Genomic DNA, 21,497 nt, shown 5'->3' on the forward strand with positions numbered 1-21,497 from the left:
CTTATTTGTGCTTTGTAGCCCGTGTGGGGGTCTTATTTGCTTGTTTAGCCAAACGGATTTGAACCTTAGGCAAAAAAGGTGGCTTGAACTCTTAAAGGAATATGATATGAGTGTGTTGTACCATTCGGGTAAAGCAAATGTTATTGCCGATGCCCTTAGTTAGTTATCCATGAATAGTATTGCTCAGGTGGAAGATGACAAGAAAGAGTTTGTTAAAGATGTGCACCGATTGGTCCGTTTAGGGGTAAGATTGAGTAACTCTAATGAGGGTTGTATTCTTGTTCAAAATGGTTCAGAATCATCATTGGTAGAGGATGTAAAGGCAAAGCAAGACATGGATCCAACTTTAGTTGAGTTGAAGAAATTGGTGATTGATAAAAAGATTGGGATTTTCTCACAAGGGGGAGGTGGAGTACTTTGTTACCAAGGTCGGTTATGTGTTCCAAATATTGATGGCCTAAGAGAAATGATATTGAGTGAATCCCATAGCTCTAGTATTCTATACATTCGGGATCCACCAAAATATATAGAGATTTGAGGGAAGTGTATTAGTGGGATAGTATGAAAAGGAACTAGCAGAATGTCCAAATTGCCAACAAGTGAAGGTTGAACATCAAAGGTCGGGAGGTCTAGCCCAAGATATTAAAATTCCTACTTAGAAGTGGGAAGATGTAAATATAGACTTCATAACGGGTTTGCCTCGTACCCGAAAACAACATGATTTAATTTGGGTAGTAGTGGATTGAATGACCAAATCAGCCCCTTTTCTACTGGTTAAGACTTCTTATAGTGTCAAAGATTATGCTAAGATTTACATTAAGGAATTGGTAAAGTTGCATGGTGTTCCTTTGTCCATCATTTCAGATCATGGTGCTCAATTCACTTCTCACTTTTGGAAGTCCTTTCAAAGGGATCTTGGTACCCAAGTTAATATAAGCACCGTATTTCACCCTCAAACCGATGGGCAAGCCGAAAGGACAATCCAAACTCTAAAAGATATGTTAATGGCATATGTGCTTGATTTCAAAGAAGGTTAGGTTGATCACCTACCGTTAGTCGAGTATGCATACAATAATAGTTACTATTCAATTATCGAAATGACACCATTTGAAGCCTTGTATGGAAAAAGATGCTGATCACCCATTGAATGGTTTGAAGTGGGAGAGGGTGCCTTGTTAGGACCCGAATTAGTGTCTAAGTCATTGGAGAAGGTCATGATTATTCGAGAAAGGTTAAGGGCTGCCCAAAGTCGTTAAAAGTCCTATTCGGATATTAGAAGAAGAGATCTTGAATTTGATGTGAAAGATTGGGTTTACTTGAAGATTTCGTCAATGAAAGGAGTGATGCATTTCAGAAAGAAGGGGAAACTCAGTCCTCGATATATAGGCCCATATAGGATCCTAAAGCGTATTGGTAAAGTGGCCTATGAACTTGATTTTCCAATAGAATTAGCCTCGGTTCATCTTGTGTTCCATATATCAATGTTAATAAAATGTGTTGGTGATCCCAACACCATTGTACCTTTGGGTAATGTAAGTGTTGAATAGAACTTGACTTATGAGGAGGTTCCGGTGTAGATTTTGGACCGCCAAGTTAAAAGGTTGAGAAACACGAAAGTTGCATCCGTTAGGTATTGTGGAGAAATCAAGAAGTTGAAAGTGATACATGGGAAGAGAAAGCGTACATGATGAAATGATATCCCTATCTCTTTCCTTCCATTCCAACCTAAGGTATTTAGCTCTTCATTCTCAAGTCCTCCAAGCTCCTACGTTCCAACCTCTCATGAACCTATTTTTTAAATGATGTTTAAATTGCATTATTGCATTCATGATGGGTTTTTAAGTTATACACTCTACTCTACTTAAGTTAGTTCTACCTCATTCTAGGACGAATGTTCCCAATGAGGAGATATTGTAAAATTCTGGGCGTTTGAAGGTTGGAATATGATATATGAAGGTTGAGCATTACAAAAATGATCTCGATGGATTTTTAGGAACCGTATATCAAAAGATAATTTTTTAAAGAAATTGTACAAAATAGTGGGGTGCGCGGCAGGTCCGTGTCACCCATTTGCTCCCATTTAGTGCAATATTTCTCCGAGTCAAAATCTTGCCAAAATCTCATTTGCTCAAAATTGGCCTATTCGGGAGCACGTTCGCATTATGGACTTTGGTGACTTTTTCCATCCAAATTCAGTTTTTAAGTGGGGATACTTTAGACATTTACCCAATTATTAGTTAATGAATCTAGATATTTTTAGGACTTAATCCAGCTCTATAAACTATCCTAAACCTCTAATTCCAATCATTCTTCTACAATTCACCTATTCAAATATTTCTCTCTCTACAAAAGCTCTCAAGGATTCATTGAAGACCTCCAAGAAATTCACTCAAGCTTTCCATCAAAACTCTCAAATTCTTCTAAATTCTTTGATCTTTTTATTCAAGGTATGTGGGTAATTAATCCTGAGGTACTTTCACCTAAGGAGCCCAATCAATTGTCTACTTTTTCAATCAATTAAAGTATATATCTTTATGAGTTTTATGATCTCTATTTCAATTGTATGAATTATGATTCTAATTAAGAATATGAACCTATATTAATATAAATAGATGGTTATTGCATGTAATTGAAGAGTTTTTCTATGAATTTTCCTACATTGATCTTCAGGGTTCATGATATGAATTATGGTTATTTTCAATTATACTTCTAAATGATATCATCTTTATGAATTATGTGTGGACTGATAGGAAGTATATGATCATACATGTTTTTATCTAATTTTATGATTTTCAAGTCAATTGATCTTGTATGCATGTTTTATCCTAATTTTAAGTACAAGATATGATCATGAATTTCAAATATGTAATTAAGTTTTATGAATGAGGGTGACTTAAGAACCTAATGATGTTTTATGAAAAGGATTCGTAATGATGGAAGGCCTACACCCACATTACATGAATCATATGATAATGAGTTATTCCTATAATCAATTTTATGAAGTATGAGTATGAAAGGTTTATGATTTATGATTATGTTATGATATGTATTCCGTGGGATGTTGACTTAGCACCGAGAGGACTTTGAGGTGGGGGCTCGACCTAAGCCTTAGTTGTAACCTCTAGTCCCTTAAATTACGTTTCCACTGTTGGTTTGCCAATGTGGCTTAGCTAATGGATCCACATATAGAACTTGATGATTATAATATTGGAATGAGTCTTCCTTGGCAAGTAGCCTCCTCCCTCTCGATGTAGGGATCATCGTATTTCATTTTATAGCTCGCATGGTCTTAATGTCGAGTACGGTTATCTCCCACATATGTATGGTCCTTATGGTATTTTGAAAGATTACTCCTATCCTTTACTTTTATATTATATTCTTATAGTTCTTTGACCTTCCCAATGCTTACTTATGATTTTACTAACTCAACGTACTAACGCATACTTTATTGCCTACATTATATCACAATGTAGGGACAAAAGCTCCATCTTATTCTTGTGGCTAGTTGGTGATCCATCTTGAAGAATTGTGTGGTGTGTCCTCATGCTTCGAGGGCAAGCTATTCATTCTCTCTTTTATTTCCATTTCTAGACTATGTTGAAGTTTTAAGACTATTCTACGTCATGTCATCACTTTCTTGAGGGTGAGTCCTAGTACACGTCTATATAGTGATATAGAGGCATGTTGGACATATTATGTAAGAAGTCTATATTGTCATGATTCTCTTTTGATATGCTATATTCTTGGACTTTTATGAGATTTCACTTATTGTTTATCTTATGTGTGCTTATGATATACTAAGAGGCTTGGTGGGGTTTATTCGGGAATCCTAGTCGCCGTGTCACGGCTAGGCCCTAGTCCGGGTCGTGACTCTTACCCAACATTGCTCCTCGAAGAATTCCCTCAAAAATCGCCCACCAAGCTAAAGAACTCCAAAAATGGTGAAAATGGAGTTTTCCATGATATTTCACTGTTCAAGTAAAAATTGTTCTCCGCAAACGTGGACACTTAACTCCGGGAAAGCTGAGAACACGGAGGTACCTCTCTGCGAACGCAGTGATGAGTGACGATGTCATGACCCAACCTAGGGCTTAGTCGTAACACGACGATCGGGATGCGAGGGACCCCAACCATAAGCCATCTTAGCATACATCGCATACATAAGGTAAAAAACAACATAAAGATGAGCGAAAGTAATCATTAAGTGGGGAATGAGACTAAGGGAAAACAACTCTATAAACGTCCAATCCGGACTACACCAATATATCGTTTAAACATGCCTCTAGTCTAGTCTTTGACGGAGGCTTAGGACTCCTAGCTCACTTTAATAATAGAAGAAAGTGTAAACAATAGTAATACGAATAAAAGTCTTGTCCTCGGTAGAATGAGGACTCACCAACTTCTTTGAAATCTAAAGAAAATCTCTAGCCATGAGTAGGGTGATTGTGAGTGTCGTCCATCCCTACATTATGAGACAATGTAGGAAAAATATGCGTTAGTACGTTTGAATGTACAAAGTATGTGAGGTATGCATGAACAAGTAGAGAACACAATCAATATGCCATAGGATGCATGACTAATCCTAATGAACATGAGTAAAGTTTAAATACAATTTAAATCATAAGAAACTCTTGGTCAATTCATATCATAGAACTTCAACTTCCAACTCATAACTTGACATCTCATAGATTTAACTTAAACTTATCTAGGATAGGACATTTAACCGACAACTAAGACCATGTGAGATATTATATGGAATCCGATGACTCCTGCATCGAGACAGGCTGATGACTCCTACATCGAAATAGGGGAGGCTACCTTGCCAGGGATTACTCGAAAGGTAACTCAACTCAACTAGGGTATGTGGATCAACTAGCTAGGCCATGAAGGCAATCTACGTGGGCAACGTAGTTTAGGACTTTAGGTTGCTACTAGGATTCTTGTGGATAACCAACTGCGTTATTTGACCGAACCCCACCTAGAAGTCCTCTTGATGCTTAGTCAATATCCCAACGGAAACTCATTAAAACATAATCATAACATAGTAGGGAAAGATAGTAGCTGCCTATCAATCCATCTTTAAAATATTTTAAGAATAGCTTATCTACTTAGTGATTCATAAGAATCCATAACTTCGGTGAGAATTGTCTTTATCACCATCTTTAAATATCTTTTGATCTTAACTCTGACCATCATCATATCTTTAACTTTAGAATCATAAATCTCAGCTTTAACTAATATAAAACTTTCATTGAAAATCATTTAACTCATGATCAACTCATAAACTCATCTTAACTTCATAATCATAGCTTGAAAACATAGCTTTATGCATGGGCATCTATAATTCAACTTGAAATATGCATATTAAGGTCATTGATAACATTTAAAAACAAAATCAAACCAGCCCAATGCAATTGATCAAAACTAGGGTTCATAATCAATTGAAAATTGAATGAAATCTTGAGGAATCTTTGGGACTTCATGGGTGAAAAGAGATCATGAATTAATCCCCACATAGCTTTCTTGAATCCACTAAGGATTGAAGAGGAACCTTGAAGAAATCTGGAAACCCTAGCTTTAGCTTGAAGGAGAAACCTTGAGAGATTTTGTTCTTGCCTTAGAAAATTTTAGGAGAATGAATTAAATAGGAGGGGAATTTGAAGAATTGAGTATTTATAGACTTTGAACTTGACCATAAAAGTATCTAGGTTCATGGAACCGATCTTTCTAAAAGACACAACTACCCCTCCACGACTCATTTCTATAGGTCGAGTAAACTTCCACAACCCGTAGAGACCGTTGTGAACTTGGGTCCAGTTCAAGATTTAAGAATTTTTTTCTCCTTGGTTCTCACCTTCCTACTTATAGGGTCTTACAATATCTCCCTCTTGGAAACATTCGTCCTTGAATGAGATTTAACTTATCATAAGAATGACACGGAAAGAGGACTTGCAACCCAATATGATTATGATAACATCTTAAAATGCATGGAACATGAAATATTCAACTTAACATAAAAGCATAAATTTTAAAATCAATTTTTTCATGAACATGCATGCATATGAATGACATAGGAGGAACTAAATACATAAGAGTTCAATTAGCTTGAATAGGAACAACTTACTACTTTAGGCTTGGGTAGAGGGAAAGAGTTACGGGTATTGTTACATCATATCCGCCTCCGCCTCCCAAGTAGCACTTTCTACTTGTTGATTCCTCCATAACACTTTGATGGACACAAATTCTTTGTTTCTCAACCTCTTAACTAGCCGGTCTAAAATTTCCTCCGGAACTTCTTCATAGGTCAAAGTTTCCTCAACACTTAAATCTTTCAATGGCACAATGGAGTTTGGATCATCCACAAACTTCCTAAACATAGACATATGGAACACCGGGTGAACCATAGCTAACACAAATGACAAATCTAACTCATAAGACACTTTGCCAACACGTCTTAATATCTTGTAAGGTACAACGTATCTAGGACTCTATTTACCTTTCTAGCCAAAAAGCATTACACCCTTCATAGGTGAAACCTTCAAATAGACCCAATCATCTACTTCAATACAAGCTCTCTTTTTCTAACATCGGAATAGGACTTTTTGACGACTTTGAGCTGTCTTCAACCTCTCCTTTATGAGTCTTACCTTCTCCATAAGATCGATAACCAAATCTCCCACCATATTTAAACCATCCCATCGGGGATCTACATCTCCTCCCATACTATGCTTCGAAAGGCGCCATTTGGATGCTAGAGTGATAACTATTATTATAGGCAAACTCAATCAATAGCAAATGTTCATCCTAACTTCCTTTATAATCAATAAGACACATCCTTAGCATATTTTCTAAAGTTTGGATCATTCTTTCGGCTTGACCATCGATTTGAGGATGAAAAGTGGTACTTAACTTAACCTTTGTACAAAGACTCTTTTGAAATGAATTCCAAAATGCCAAGTGAATTGTGTACCTCGATCCAATATGATGGACAAGGGCACGCCATGAAGTCATACTAACTCACAAACATACAACTTAGCATAATCTTTGGCACCATAGGACATTTTAATCGGTGGAAAATGAGACGACTTGGTCATCTCATCTACAACAAACCAAATGGAAATATGTTGCTTCTTAGTAAGAGGCAAACCCATTACAAAATTCATATTTACATCTTCCAATTTCCAAGTAAGAATTTAAATATCTTGGGCTAGACCTTCCAGTCTTTGATGCTCAACTTTAACTTGTTGACAATTTGGACATGTAGCTACAAACTCCGCTATGTCCTTCTTCATGCAATTCCACCAATACACTTCTCTCAAATCACAATACATCTTGGTAAAACCTGAATGAATTTAGTATTGGAAACTATGAGCCTTATTTAATATCAACTCTCTAAACCCATCAATGTTAGGTACACACAAACGGCCTTGGTAACATAGCACATCATCTCCCCCTTGGGAGAATGCCTCAATGGTTTTTTTGACAACTAACTTCTTTAACTGTAGCAACATTGGTTCTTGGTCTTGCTTGGACTTGACATCTGCTACAAGAGACGATTCTAAACCATTATGAACAAGAACACCTCCATCATTGGAATCAACCAAACACACACCTAAATGAGCCAACCTATGAACATCTTTAATCAATTCTCTCTTATCTTCTTCAGCATGTTCCACAATACTCATGGACAATCTACTTAGTGCATCAACAACCATATTAGCTTTGCTCGGATGATACAACATACTCATATCATAATCTTTCAATAGCTCAAGTCATCTCCTTTGCTGAAGGTTCAAGTCTTTTTTCTTAAACACATATTGTAAACTTTTGTGGTCGTTGAGTACTTCTACTTGGACACCATAAATATAGTGTCTCCAAATCTTCAAGTCAAATATAACCGCCGCTATTTCAAGATCATGGGTTGGATAGTTTTGTTCATGCACCTTAAGTTGCCTAGAAGAATAGGCTATTACCTTACCATGTTACATCAATAGACAAACAAGACCAACCCTTGATGCATCACAATACACCTTGGAACCATTGGACCCTTCTAGCAAGTTCAAGATAGGAGCGGTAGTGACACGATCCTTCAATTCTTGGAAACTCTTTTCACATGCTTCCGACTATTGAAACTTTACCTTTTTTTGAGTCAACTTGGTGAAAGGTGATGAGATCGATTAAAATCCTTCCACAAATCTCCTATGGTATCTGGCTAGGCCTAAGAAACTCCTAATATCCAAAGGAGATAATGGTCTAGGCCACTTCTTAACCGCTTCAATTTTCTTAGCATCAACCATAATCCCTTCACTGGACACAATATGACCAAGGAAGGCCACCTCCCTTAACCAAAACTCACATTTGTTGAAATTTGCAAATAATTATTTGTCTATTAGAGTTTGCAACACAAAATCCTCAAGTGACTTGCATTCTCCTCCTCATCCCGAGAATAAACCAAAATGTCATAAATGAATACAATCACAAACATATCTAGGTATTGCTTGAACACTCAATTCATTAAGTTCATAAAAGCTGCATGAGCATTGGTTAAACCAAACGACATGACTAGAAACTCATAATGGCCATACCTTGTCCGAAATGCCATTTTGGAAATGTCACACTCCCTCACCATTAGTTGGTATAACCAGAATGAAGGTTTATCTTAAAGAAGTAACTTGCCCCTTGAAATTGATCAAACAAGTCATCTATTCTCGGAATTGGATACTTATTTTTGATGGTTACCTTATTCAATTGTCGATAATCAATGCACATACAAAGTGAACCCCTTCTTTCTAACAAATAATAAGGGAGCGCCCCATGGAGAAATACTTGGCCTAAAGAACCCCTTGTCTAATAAGTCCTTCAATCGATACTTAAACTCCTTTAACTCCACCGGAGCCATCCGGTAAGGAGGGATTGACATAGGTTGAGTATCTGGAAGAAGGTCTATACCAAAATCAATCTCCTTTTTGGGAGAAAAACCAGGTAAATTATCTGGAAACACATCCAAAAACTCATTTACAATGGGGACCAACTCTAGGATAGGGGCTTCAGAATTCTCATCCCTAACCCTCACAAGATGATAAATACAACCCTTGAAAATCATCTTTCGAGATTTAAGGCACAAAATGAATTGACCTTTAAATAAGTTGTTACTTCCCTTCCATTCTAGGATCGACTCATTCGGGAATTGAAATTTAACCACTCGAGTTCTATAATCAATAGAAACATAATATGGGTATAGCTAATCCATTCCAAGGATAACATCAAAATTGGTCATCTCAAGCTCAACTAGGTCACATAGGGTAACTTTATGGAAAACTATAAAAAGACAACCACTATAGACTCTTTTAGCCACAATCGGCTGACCTACGGGAGTATAAATAGAGAAAGGTTATATCAATGTCTCGGGACTAACATTAAATATCATGGCCACATAAGGGGAAATAAAAGATAAATTTGCACCCGGATCAAGCAATTTATAAACGTCATAGTGAAAGACACGTAACATACTGGTAACAATATCGGGCGTCTTCTCACCTCTTGCCTACCATGAAGGGCATATAACCTATTGTTGAGTTGACCACCCTTTGGGTTCCCTTGGCCACTTTGCAAATTTACTTAAGGGAAATCATATTTGACCTTGCATTCATTAGCATGATGACCCGGCTTACCACACCGGTAGCAAAGATTCAACCTAACTAGATATTCACCCTTGTGGTTTCTACCACACTTCTTGCATACCAGAGTAATTTGGTTTATAGGAAAACCTCCTTGAGGTTTAGGGTTGGTAACCCTATCTTTGTCAAATCTTAGAGTAGTAGCATTAGAAGACCCTTGGCCGGAGTACTATTGGTGAAAACGAGGACGTCCACTATTTCTAGACTTAGCATGACAGAATTCACTATCACTGGTCCTTAGCCTCTTGGACTCCCTATTCTTCACCTTTAGCTTCTCACTTTCTACTTGCTTTTCATAGGTTATGAATCTAGATATATCCATCTCCCGAATCAACATCTCCATTTTGCATTCCATAGCAATCTTGTCCTACACACCCAATATGAACTTGGTCATACGAGCTATTGAGTCGGCAACCATGAATGGAGCATATTTTGACAATTGAGAAAACTTGAGGGCATACTCCCTCAGTGTCATACCACCTTGCTTAAGGTTGATAAACTCTTGCATTTTGGCCTCTCTTAACTATAATGGGAAGAAGCGATCAAGAAATACCCCTTTGAACTCATCCCAAGTCATAGGCTCTGCCTCTCTAGGATTTTCAGTTTTCCATCGATCAAACCAAATTTGAGCAACACCCCTCAATTGGTAAGTAGCCAACTCCTCCCTTTCAACCAAGCTAATTCCTATGATCTCAATAATTTTATGGATGGTATCAACAAACTCTTGGGGATCATCATCAACTTTAGAACCCCAAAACTCTGGATGATTTATCCTCATGAAATCTCGAATTCTTGTTGCAGTCATAACGACTTGAGTAAGCACTTGAAAGGACTCTCTAAACTTGATGTTGGAAACTTAATCATTCATAGGGTCAACCATGTTCCTTCTAACGGGGTATCTTTGTGGAGGCATATTCTGAAAATTGCAAAGAACCAGCATTAGAGGGAAAAGACTTAACCACTCTACCGCATAACATAGATCATGAAAAAAGTGAGACTTTTTCGTAATACGTTTCACAACCTCCTATTTATGGATGTGACACGCTTCACATCAATGAATAAGACTTTACTTAATGCAGCATGTTAGATTCCTTAGGACTCTTCTAAACCTTGTGCTCTGATACCAAGTTTATCACGACCTGACCTAGGGCCTAATCGTAACACGACAATCGGGATGCGAGGGATCCCAACCATAAGTCATCTGAGCATACATTGCATACATAAAGTAAACAACAACATAAAGATAAGCAGAAGTAATCATTAAGTGGGGAATGGGACTAAGGGAAATCAACTATATAAATGTCTAATTCGGACTACACAAATATATCATCTAAACATGACTCTAGTCTAGTCTTTGACAGAGGCTTAGAAAAAGATCCTAGCTCACCCTAACAATAGAAGAAAGTGTAATCAATAGTAACATAAATAAAAGGCTTGTCCTTGGTAGAATGAGGACTCACTAATTTCTTTGAAATCTAAATAAAATCTCTAGCCACGAGTGGGGTGATTGTGGGTGTCGTCCATCCCTACATTATGAGATAATCTAGGCAAAATATACATTAGTACGTTTGAATGTACTAAGTATGTGAGGTACACATGAACAAGTAGAGAGTGTAATCAATATGCCATAGGATTCATGACCAATTATAATGAACATGAGTAAAGCTTAAAAGCAATTTAAATCATAAGAAACTCTTGGTCAATGCATATCATAAAACTTCAACTTCCAACTCATAACTTGACATCTCATAGCTTTAACTTGAACTTGTGTGGGATTGGACATTTAAATGACAACTAACACCATGTGAGATATTATATGGAATCCGATGACTCCTTCATTGAGACAAACTGATGACTCTTGCATTGAAATAGAGAAGGCTATGTTACCACCAAAGGTAACTCAACTCAACTCAACTGGGCAATATAGATCCACTAGCTAGGCCAGTAAGGCAACCTACGTGGAAAACATAGTTTGGGACTTTAGGTTGCCACTAGGATTCCCGTGGATAACCAATTGCGTTATCCAATCAAACCCCACCTAGAAGTCCTCTCGGTGGTTCATCAATATCTAGTGAAAACTCATTAAAATATAATCATAACATAGTAGGGAAAGATAGTAGCTGCTTATCAATCCATCTTTAAAACATATTAGGAATAGATCATCTACTTGGTGATTCATAAGAATCCATAGCTTCGGTGAGAATTATCCTTATCACCATCCTTAAACATCTTTTGATCTTAACTCTAATCATCATCATAACTTTAACTTTAGAATCATAAATCTCAACTTTAACTCATATAAAAATGTCACAGAAAATCATTTAACTCATGATCAACTCATAAACTCATCTTAACTTCATAATCATATCTTCAAAACATAGCTTTATGCATGGGCATGTATAATTCAACTTGAAATGATGCAATTCATATGAAAATATGCATATAAAGGTCATTGATAACATTTAAAAATGCAATCAAACCTGCCCAATGCAATTCATCAAAACTAGGGTTCCTAATCAATAAAAAATTGAATAAAAGCTCGAGGAATCTTTGGGACTTCATGGGTGAAAAGAGATCATGAATCAATCCCCACATACCTTGATTGAATCCACTAAGGATTGGAGAGGAATCTTGAAGAAATATGGAAACCCTAGCTTTAGCTTGAAGGAGAAACCTTGTGAGATTTTATTCTTACCTTAGAAAATTTTAGGAGAATGAATTGAATAGGAGGGGAATTTGAAGAATTGAATATTTATAGACTTTGAACTTGGCCATAAAAGTGTCTAGGTTCATCGAGCTGATATTTGGAGAAGACAAAATTATCCCTCATTAAAATCAGACTTGTTACCTACGAGACTATTCCTACGGTCGTCCAAACAATAACGAGTCTTCAAAATGACTTATCTTGCAGCTCTGAGAAAAATGTCTAAAAATTGAGTCTCTGAAGTTTGTAAATGGGCAATTTCTATGACCCATAATCTTCATCATGGCTCATCAACTTTGTCCATCCTGGAGGTCCCAAAACCTGCAAAAATACAAGTCTCTAAAGTTTTGTGATGGGTGGTTCTTACGACCCGTCATATCTTTTATGACCCGTCCTGCAAGTTGTATACTTGGCCCTGAGGAATTCCTTGAACGAGGACTCAAAAGTCATCCTACGGAAACTTTCTACAGGTTTTCTATTAGAGAATGGACCGTAATAGTGATTTTTAGGACCTCCTTTTAAGGTTGGTCCCAACTAACCATAACGACTCCCTCCACGACTCATTTCTACGAGTTATGTAAACTTCTATGACCCATAGAGACAGTCGTGAACTTGGGTCCAGTTCAAGATTTGAGAATTTTTTTCTCCTTGGTTCCCACCTTCGGACTTACGGGGTCTTACAATATCTCCCCCTTGAAACATTTATCCTCGAATGAGATTTAACTTATCATATGAATGACATGGAAAAAGACTTGCAACCCAACATGATTATGATGACATTTTAAAATGCATAGAACATGAAATGTTCTACTTAACATAAAATCATAACTTTTAAAATCAAGTTTTTCATGAACATGCGTGCATATGAATGACATAGGAGGAACTAAATACGTAAGAGTTGGATTAGCTTGAATAGGAACAACTTACTACTTTAGGCTTGGGTAAAGCAAAAGAGTTACGGGTATTGTTACATCATATCCGCCTCTGCCTCCCAAGTAGCACTTTCTATATGTTGATTCCTCCATAACACTTTGACGGTCATAACTTCTTCATTTCTCAACTTCTTAACTTGCCGGTCTAAGATTTTCACCGAAACTTCTTCATAAGTCAAAGTTTCCTCAACATTTAAATCTTTCAATGGCACAATGGAGTTTGGATCACCCACAAAATTCCTCAACATAAACACATGGAACACTGGATGAGCCATAGCTAACTCAAATGGAAAATCTAACTTATAAGCCCCTTTGCCAACATGTTCAACATATCTAGGACTCAATTTTCCTAATTTGCCAAAATACATTATACCCTTCATCAGTGAAACCTTCAAATAGACCCAATCATCCATTTCAAATTCAAGCTCTCTTTTCCTAACTACAAAATAGGACTTTTGATGACTTTGAGCCATCTTCAACCTCTCCCTTACGAGTCTTACCTTCTCCATAACATTGATAATCAAATCTGGACCAATCAAGGCTATCTCACCAACTTCAAACCATCCTATCGAGGAGCTATATATCCTTCTATACAATGCTTCAAAAGTAGCCATTTGGATGCTAGAGTGATAACTATTATTATAGGCAAACTCCATTAATGGCAAATGTTCATCCCAACTTCCTTTAAAATCAATAACACACGCTTTTAGAATATCCTCTAAAGTTTGGATTATTCTTTCGGCTTGACCGTCAGCTTGAGGATGAAAAGTTGTACTTAACTTAACCTTTGTACCGAGACTCTTTTGAAACAACTTTCAAAAATGCAAAGTGAATTGTGTACCTCGATCCGAAATAATGGACAAGGGAACACCATAAAGTCGTACTAACTCATAAACATACAACTTAGCATAATCTTCGGTACCATAAGATGTCTTAACCGGTAGAAAATAAGCCGACTTGGTCATCCAATCTACAACAACCCAAATGGAATAATGTTGTTTCTTAGTACAAGGCAAACCCGTTACAAAATCCATATTTATATCTTCCCATTTCCAAGTAGAAATTTCAATATCTCTGGCTAGACCTCCTGGTCTTTGATGCTCAACTTTAACTTGTTTTTAATTTGGACACGTAGCTACAAACTCCGCTATGTCCTTCTTTATGAAATTCCACTAATACACTTCTCTCAAATCACAATACATCTTGGTGGAACCTAGATGAATCGATTATTAGGAGCTTTGGGACTCATTTAATATCAACTCTCTCAACCCATCAACGTTAGGTACACACAAATGGCCTTGGTAATGTAGCACACCATCTCCCCCTTGAGAGAAAGCCTCAATGACTTTTTTGGCAACTAACTTATTTAACTCAATCAACATTGGATCTTGGTCTTTCTTGGCCTTGACATCCGCTACAAGAGATGATTCCGAACCATTATGAACAAGAACACCTCCATCATTGGAATCAACCAAACGCACACCTAAACGAGCCAACCTATGAACATCTTTAATCAATTCTCTCTTATCTTCTTCAGCATGTGAGACAATACTCATGGACAATCTACTTAGTGCATAAACAACCATATTAGCTTTTCTCGGATGATACAACATATTCGTATCATAATCTTTCAACAACTCAATACATCTCCTTTGCCGAAGGTTCAAGTCTTTTTTCTTAAACACATATTGTAAACTCTTGTGGTCGCTGAACACACTTTCTCATGGACACCATAAATATAGTGTCTCCAAATCTTCATGGAAAACATAACCGCCGCTATTTCAAGATCATGGATTGGATAGTTTCGTTCATGCACCTTAAGTTTCCTAAAAGCATACGCTATTATCTTTCCATGTCGCATCCATACATAACCAAGACCAACTCTTGAAGCATCACAATACACCACGAAACCATCAGATCCTTCCGGCAAGGTCAAGATAGGAGTGGTAGTGAGATGATCCTTCAATTCTTGAAAACTCTTTTCACATGCTTCCAACCATTGAAACTTCACCTTTTTTTAGTCAACTTGGTCAAAGGTGATGAGATTGATGAAAACTCTTCCACAAATCTTCTATAGTATCCGGCTAGGCCCTAGAAACTCCTAATATCTGAAGGAGATAATGGTCTAGGCCACTTCTTAACCGCTTTAATTTTCTTAGGATCAACCATAATACCTTCACATGACACAATGTGACCAAGGAAGATCACTTCCCTTAACCAAAACTCACATTTGTTGAACTGTGCATATAGTTATTTGTCTCTTAGAGTTTGCAACACAAAATCCTCAAGTGACTTGTATGCTCCTCCTCATCCCGAGAGTAAACCAAAATATCATCGATGAATATAATCACCAATATATCTAGGTATTGCTTGAACACCCTAATTATTAATTCCATGAAAGCCACAGGAGAATTGGTCAAACCAAACAACATGACTAGAAACTCATAATAGCCATACCTTGTTCGAAATACCATTTTGGTAATGTCACACTCCCTCACCTTTAATTGGTGATAAACGGAATGAAGGTCTATCTTGGAGAAGTAACTTTCCCCATGCAATTGATCAAACAAGTCATCTTTTCTGGGAATTGGGTACTTATTCTTGATGGTAATTCAATTATCGATAATCAATGAGCATACATAGTGAACCATTCTTCTTTCTAACAAATAATACAGGAACACCCCATGGAGAAATACTTGGACTAATAAATCTCTTGTCTAACAAGTCCCTCAATTGATCCTTCAACATTTTTAACTCTGCTGGAGACATCCGGTAAGGAGGGATAGAAATAGGATGAGTATCTAGAAGAAGGTCTATTCCAAAATCAATCTCCCTTTCAGGAGGAACAATGGGTAAATCATCGGGAAACACATCCGGAAACTAGTTTACAATAGGGACCAACTCTAGGATAGGTGCCCTCACAAGATGATAAATACAACCCTTGAAAATCATCTTTCGAGCTTTAAGGCACAAAATTAATTGACCTTTAAACACGGAGTTACTACCCTTCCTTTCTAAGACTGGCTCAATCGGGAATTGAAATTTAACCACTCGGGTTCTATAATTAATAGAAGCATAACATGCATATAGCCAATCTATTCCAAGGATAACATCAAAATTAGTCATCTCAAGCTCAACTAGGTCACATAGGGTAACTTTATGGAAAACCATAACTGAAAAACTTCTATAGACTCTTTTAGAGACAACTGACTCACCTACGGAAGTATAAATAGATAAAGATTCCAGCAATGTAGCTGGACTAACATTAAATCTCATGGTCACATAAGGGGAAACAAAAGATAAATTTGCACCCGGATCAAGAAAGCATAAAGGTCATAGTGAAAGACCCATAACATATCGGTAACAACATCGGGCGTCTCCTCTACCTCTTGCCTACCATGGAGGGCATAGAACCTATTGTTGCATTGACCACCCTTTGGTTGCCCTTGGCTACATTGAGAAACTTGGCCTTAAGTGCGACCATCTTTGACCTTGCATTCCTTATCATGATGACTCAGTTACCACACCGGTAGCACACATTCAACCCAATTAGAAATTCACTCTTGTGGTTCCTACCACAGTTTTTGCATGCGGGATTAACTTGGCCTATAGGAGCACCTTCTTAAGGTTTAGGGTTAGGCACCCTATCTTTGTCAAACCTTAGAGTAGTAGCATAAAAATACCCTTGGCCGGAGTACTTTTGGCAAAAATGAGGACGTCCACCATTTTCTGACTTAGCATGAGAGAATTCACTATCACCGGTCCTTGGCGTCATGGACTCCCTATTCTTCAGCTTTAGCTTCTCACTTTCTACTTGCTCCACATAGGTCATGAGTCTAGATATATCCATCTCTAGAATCAACATCGCCATTTTGCATTCCATTACAACCTTGTCCAACATGCCCAATACGAACTTGCTCATACAAGCTCTTAAGTCGACAACCATGAATAGAGCATATTTTAACAATTGAGAAAACACGAGGGCATACTCCCTCACACTCATACCACCTTGCTTAATAATGATAAACTCTTGCATTTTGGCCTTCCTCAACTCTAATGGGAAGAAGCGATCAAGAAATACCCCTTTGAACTCATCCCAAGTCACGGGCTCTGCCTTTGTAGGCCTCTCACTTTTACATTCATCTAACTAAATCTAAGAAACACCCCTCAATTAGTATGTAGTCAACTCCGCCCTTTCATCTAAGCTAATTCCCATGATCTTAACAATCTTATGGATGCTATCGACAAACTCTTAGAGATCCTCATCAACTTTAGAACTCAAAACTCTAAAGGATCCATCCTCATAAAATCTTGAACTTTTGTTGCTTTCGTACCAGCATTCGAATTAACGGGAGCAACCCTCTCATGATTTACTTGAGTCGTAATGGCTTGAGCAAGCACCTGAAAGGCTACTCAAAACTCGGCATTGGAAACTTGATCATTCAGAGCGTGTTGCTCCTTTTCAACCACCTTTCTTCTAACCTGGTATCTTTGTAGAGGCATATTCTGAAAACTACAAAGAACAAGCATTTGAGGGAAAAGACTTAACCACTATACTGCACAACATATATCATGAAAGAAGTGAGACTTTTTCCTAAGATATTTAGCAGCCTCCTATTCATGGATGTGGCGCACTTCATATTAATGAATAAGACTCTACTTAATGCGGCATGTTAGACTCCCTAGGACTCTTCTAAAACTTGTGCTCTGATACCAAGTTTGTCACAACCTGACCTAGGGCCTAGTCGTAACACGGCGATCGGGATGCGAGGACCCCAACCATAAGCCATCTTAGCATACATCACACACATAAGGTAAAGAACAACATAAAGATGAGTGGAAGTAATCATTAAGTGGAGAATGGGACTAAGGAAAATCAACTCTATAAATTTCCAATTTGGACTACACTAATATATCGTCTAAACATACCTCTAGTCTAGTCTTTGACGGGGGCTTAGGAAAAGCTCCTAGCTCACTCTAATAATAGAAGAAAGTGTAAACAATAGTAATACGAATAAAAGTCTTATCCTTAGTAAAATGAGGACTCACCAACTTCTTTGAATTCTAAAGAAAATCTCTAGCCATGAGTAGGGTGATTGTGAGTGTCGTCCATCCCTACATTATGAGATAATTTAGGCAAAATATGTGTTAGTAAGTTTGAATGTACTAAGTATGTGAGGTATGCATAAACAAGTAGAGAGTGTAATCAATATGCCATAGGATGCATGACCAATCATAATGAACATGAGTAAAGCTTTAAAGCAATTTAAATCATAAGAAACTCTTGGTCAATGCATATCATAAAACTTCAACTTCCAACTCAGAACTTGACATCTCATTGATTTAACTTGAACTTGTATGGGATAGGAACTTTAACCGACAACTAAGAACATGTGAGATATTACATGGAATCCGATGACTCTTCCATCGAGACAAACCGATAACTCCTACATCGAAATAGAGGAGGCTACCTTGCCAGGGCATACTCCAAAGGTAACTCAACTGGGCTATGTGGATCCACTAGCTAGGCCATGAAGGCAACCTATATGGGAAACATAGTTTGGGACTTTAGGTTTCCACTTGGATTCCCGTGGATAACCAATTGCGTTATCCGACCGAACCCCACCTAGAAGTCCTCTTAGTGCTTAGTCAATATCCCAACGGAAACTCATTAAAACATAATCATAACATAGTAGGGAAAGATAGTAGCTACTTATCAATCTATCTTTAAAACATATTAGGAATAGCTCATCTACTAGGTGATTCATAAGAATCCATAACTTCGGTGAAAATTGTCCATATCACCATCTTTAAAAGTCTTTTGATCTTAAATCTGATCATCATCATAATTTTAACTTTAGAATCATAAGCCTCTATTTTAATTCATACAAAACTTTAATTAAAAATCATTTAACTCATGATCAACTCATAAATTCATCTTAACTTCATAATCATAGCTTGACAACATAGCTTTATGCTTGGGCTTCTATAATTCAACTTGAAATCATACAATTCATATGAGAACATACATATTAAGGTCATTGATAACATTTAAAAATGAAATCAAACCAACCCAATGCAATTAATCAAAACTAGGGTTCATAATCAATTGAAAATTGAATGAAAACTTGAGGAATCTTTGGGACTTAATGGGTGAAAAGGGCCCATGAATTAATCCCACATACCTTGCTTGAATCTATTAAGGATTGAAGAGGAACCTTGAAGAAATCTGGAAACCATAGCTTTAGCTTGAAGGAGAAGTCTTGAGAGATTTTGTTCTTGCCTTAGAAAATTTTAGGAGAATGAATTGAATAGGAGGGGAATTTGAAGAATTGAATGTTTATAGGCTTTGAACTTGGACATAAAAGTGTCTAGGTTCATCAAACATATCTTTGGAAAAGACACAATTTCCCCTCATTAAACTCAAAATTGTGACCTACGAGACCATTCCTACGGGTCATCCAAATAATGACGAGTCGTCAAAATGACTTGTCCTGCATGTTTGAGAAAAAGGCCTAAAATTCGAGTCTCTAAAGTTTGCAAATGGGCAGTTTCTACAACCCTAATCTTCATCATGGTTTGTCAACTTCGTCCGTTCTACAGGTCCTAAAACCTGCAAAAATGCAAGTCTCTGAAGTTTTGTGACGGGTGGTTCTTACAACCCATCATAGCTTCTATGACCCATCCTGCAAGTTGTATACTTGGTTCTGAGGAATTCCTCGAATGAGGTCTCAAAAGTCATCCTTCAAAAACTTTCTACGGGTCGTCTACTGGAGAACGGACCATAATAGTGAGTCATAGTACCTCCCTTTAAGGTTGGTCCCAACTAACCTTACAGCCGCAAATGCAGATCACCAGAAGTTATACCCTCCGTGAACACTCCACACTACTCACAAACATAGAGTCTTTAAAATGCCATTCTCTGTGAATGTACTAGGGAACTCGCGATCACGGTTCCCAAGATACTAGACACTAGAAATAACAAAAGAAGTAAAGTTCAAATCTATGATCGGACCCTCGGTATTCTTTCAGAATCCCGTACACATAAACCATATATGCACTCTTGCTAAATTTGATATTCTAGACTCAATGAAACCATCAAAATTTGAATTCGAGGTCTCCGTGGCCTGGAACTCGATAAGTCGCAACTAAACTAACTTAAAAACTTAAAAAGACCAAAATAAGCTCGGGACCTCCAAAAACTATAACAAAGAAAATCCTATGCCTAAAATCACCTACTGAAGCCAATGGAACAAGATGGTGAGGGGAAAAGCCAAGGAGGCTAAGCTCGATTCAGATTGTGTTTTGAGGATTGAGGTAGGATTTGTGTGCCCAAGGTGGGTGATTTGATCAGGTTGATTCTAAAGGAGGCTCATTGTTTCAGATATTCTATTCATCCTAGTGAGGCAAAGATGTACCATGACCTTAGCCTGCACTATTAGTGGTGTGGGATAAAGAGGTATATATCTGATTTTATGTCTAAGTGTTTGACCTATCAATAAGTCAAGTGTGAGCACCAACGACCTAGGGGTGTGAGTCAGATGAAGCCCATTCTTACTTAGAAGTGGGAGTGGATCACCATGAACTTTGTTGTGGCTATGCCTCCCACCGTGGGTGATTATAATTCTATATGGGTGGTTATTGACAAACTGACCAATTCTGCCCATTTCATTCCAGTTCAGGTGAAGTACACGATAGAGAAGCTAGCCCAATTATATATCAGCCAGATCATTGGCTTCACGCTGTCCTAGTATCCATTGTTTTAGATCAGGGTTCGTTGTTTACTTCACACTTTTGGCAGGCATTACAATAGGGGTTGGGTACTAGGCTTGATATGAGTCAACTTTTTACTCACAAACTTACAGACAGTCCGAGTGGACGATTTAGGTGTTGGAGGATATGCTTTGGGCCTGTGTTATTGACTTTGGTGCTAGATGGAATTAGCATTTTCCCTTAGCAGAGTTCTCCTACAACAACAGTTACAACTCTAGAATTTAGATGGCCCTTTTCAAGGCATTGTATGGTAGGCGGTGTGGATCTCCTATCGGGTGGTTTGATTCAGGTGGGATGGATTCTTTAGACAGGAATTTACTTAGAGATGCTATGGATCAAGTTCGTATGATTCATGGTAGGCTCTTAACTGCTTAGATTAGGTAGAAGAGCTATTCAGAGAAGAGAGTTCGA

This window comes from Solanum dulcamara, chromosome 4, assembly GCF_947179165.1.
Source record: "Solanum dulcamara chromosome 4, daSolDulc1.2, whole genome shotgun sequence".
Lineage (NCBI taxonomy): Eukaryota > Viridiplantae > Streptophyta > Magnoliopsida > Solanales > Solanaceae > Solanum > Solanum dulcamara.